This window comes from Otolemur garnettii, unplaced genomic scaffold (assembly GCF_000181295.1).
Source record: "Otolemur garnettii isolate 467f Iridium unplaced genomic scaffold, OtoGar3 scaffold00003, whole genome shotgun sequence".
NCBI classification, from domain to species: domain Eukaryota; kingdom Metazoa; phylum Chordata; class Mammalia; order Primates; family Galagidae; genus Otolemur; species Otolemur garnettii.
In genome coordinates, this window is record NW_003852398.1 from 11,397,810 (window position 1) to 11,401,144 (window position 3,335).

The window sequence follows — 3,335 nt, forward strand, 5'->3', positions numbered from 1 at the left end:
TGTCTCAGGAGGTGAAGAGGGAGTTGTAGAAATCCAAGTTGGATTTTTGTTCTTCTCCTTCCAGTAAAGAGAAATGGAAAATTTCTTTCAAGCAAATATTCCATGTCAGAACTTTTAGATTCATCTCAGAAAAAAATAAAAAGAAAAATGTTTAAAGCATACCTCAAGGTCAAATAAAAATGAACGTCACGTCTCTTCTGCATAATATGCAGTGTATTTTTTCCACCTTTTTTTATTCTTTAAGTTATATATTAACACCAGCTGAATTAGGTTATTTTATCTTAGTTATCTCAGAAACATTTAGGATTCCCTAAGTATATCAGAGTTCTCTGTTTACAATTTAAACTATCTTATTGAATTTATGTTAATAGATTCAAAACTCTTAAGTTTTTTTAGAATCAGAGTATAATGTTATTGACTATGATAGAATTCATTATCTTCACACCCCTTAAGGATTATTGACAGGAAGGAGGGTATTTTTTTTCCCTTCCAATAGTGTGCATATGTGATGCTATGGTTTGGATGTTTCAAACCCTATGTAGAAGTTTGATCCCCAATTTTGGAGGTGGGGCCTAGTGTTTGAAGGTGTCTGAGTCATGGGGCCAGATCCCTCATAAACAGGTTAATTAAGGTCCTCTCTGGAGTGAGGTTAAATGAACTTTTACTCGGTTAGTCTTTGCAAGGGCTTTTTAACAAGCTGCCATCTCTCTCTCTCTGTCTATCTCTCTCTGTCTCCCTCTCTCTCTCTCTCTTCCCCTCTCTCTCTCTGTCTCTCTCTCTCCCTCTCTCCCCTCCGTCCTCCCTCCCTCTCCCTCTCTGAGATTTCTGCACAACCAGCCCCCCTTTCACTGTCAGTGGAAGCAGCCTACAACTCTCACAGATGCAGATGACCAACCTTGAACTTTCCAGCCATCAGAAACCTGAGCCAAACAACCTTTCTTTTAAATAAAAATGTCCAACCTGAAGTATTCCTTTCAAGTCATATAGAACAGCTAAACTATGAGGGGACTTTACATTATAAGTACAAATCAACTCAAGGCATTCTTGGCAATTGAACAATGCAGGTAACAGTGTCAGTCTGGGTATGGGTTATATTTCTGTGCGCCTCTTGGGTCTATACCTCTTACACCCAAACCTGCTTACTCCTCACATCCACTGCTCCTGCGCCTTCTCCCTCACTTTGACTCTGCATCCTGCTAAATGGGCAGCACAACTCATTTTTATACCAGCCTTGGCCATAGCCCCCTGGAATAAAGGCGAACCTTTCATTGAGCCAGATCATTCAAATTCTCTCTCCCTAGGATTTAGAATTAGAATTCAAAGATTCTATGTAATGATGAAAGTCTCTATTTCCCCCAAACCAGGACATCAAAGCAGAGAAAGGCAGTGAGTGGAGACTGAAGTGAACACATTTCCACAGAAAAGGAGAGACAGAAGAGCATGTAGTATCAGAGGGACCAGGAGACAAAGATCCCTTTGTTTCTGCTGCTCTGGTTCTTTGTTCATTCCTTTTGGGGAGAAGAACTATACTTCCTCACCTTTGATTGAGATGGTCTGTATTCTTCTGATAAATTCCACTCTCTGTCCCTTTTTTTTTTTTTTTTTAGCAAGAGTTAGTCTGATTGAGGTGTCTATTACTTGTAACCAAAAGAATCTCATCTAATACAGCAGGCAAGTGGAAAACAAATTAAAATCTAACTACCCTCAAGAAAAGAGATAACAAGCAAAATAATTACTGCAAGTTTTAAAAGGGGACTGGAAACTAGAAACTAAAATGCATTTTATTATTATGCAGGGCTGTCAAGCCCAGTATTTTCTTAATTAAATAACATTTGTTTTAGAAAGCTCAAAGGATACCTTGAGCTGAATCCAAGTATATCCAGGCCACTTTTGATCTCTGCCTTCTAAGAAAATGGTTTAGATTCTTATTCCAAGACTTTCATTTTGAATCAGATTCCTACTTTAATACTCACACTTCGAAAACTTTGAAATAACTCAAAATAGATGTATTAAAAAGTAGTGTTCTGAGATAGTACATGTCATCGTGGAGTTCTGGATTTTATGCTTAAGGCAGGAATAATAAATATAGAATTGCATTAATCTTGTTCAAAGAACTTTCTGCGGTATCTCCTTCTGACAATATTTTATACCAAAGTCAACTTTAAATCAAATTTTTAAAAATTAAGAAGCATAGGAGAAATAGGAGGCTTAATCTCTTACAGATCTGGGAATTAAAATAATGGTCTTTTTTTAAAGGGAAATTTTTAATTGTTAAAATAAGAACTCAGGCAGAAACAATCTCAATTATGTTTCAAATTTTTTTAGACGGCACAAAATATAAAAACATAACATGTCATGTTCATTTATTAACAAAAGCACATGTTATTATTAAGTTAATGATGGGGCCAGATTTCTGTTAATAGTGTAACATCAACTTTAAATCATCATGTTAACACTACGATTTGTATATTTAAATAGTATATCACTTTTCATATATATATGTAGCTATTTATTAAATTTTAGATAAAATGTGAACATTAAATTGGTACTGTCCCGAGTTTTAATAAATGTGCAAAAATTGCTTTGTGACATTAATATTTTAAGACTAAAATTTACCCATGTGTAAACTCCTCAATTTTCTTCCTGCTGACCTGTCAAAGCAGTGAATATTTTAATAATATAGTCATAAGTTGATATTTCAAGTTCTATTAAAGAATCAGATCAACACTTGTCCCTGGACTAATCTAGAATGTCACACTTGAAATGGTGAATACGGTGAGCTCATTTCTGCTTCCATTCAGCCCACCTCATCTCTTCCGATTCACACTTACAGTGATTCAATTTTCAGATTAAACTTTACAGTGTCTATCAAAAATTATTGGAGTTAATATACAAATTATACATAATGTTTTATCATGTAATCAAGTAAAATCTCTTAGATATGACTTTGGAATAAAACGCTAAATGTGACTATGAATTAAGTGCCTATAATATTAATGTTTTATGGAAACTGTGTAGATGGGGCAAAATGTGCCATAGAAAATATTCAATGTATAACATAAAATGAATAATAGCAGATGCTTCTAAAGAACTTGCTGTTCCATGTACTGTGTATGTATTACATGCATGAACTAGTTAACAGCCTAGAAAGTCTATAAGGTATGGTAATATTTGTATTTTATAGAGGAATACACTGTGTCACAGGGTATGGAGCACAGCCAGTGTGACAGAGCAAGTGCTAGAGATGGATTTGTCTCCAGACTGTGTGGTTCCTAAGTCTGTGCTTTCAGCCTATTATCTCACATAGAATATACCCTACACACCCTAATGGGAGG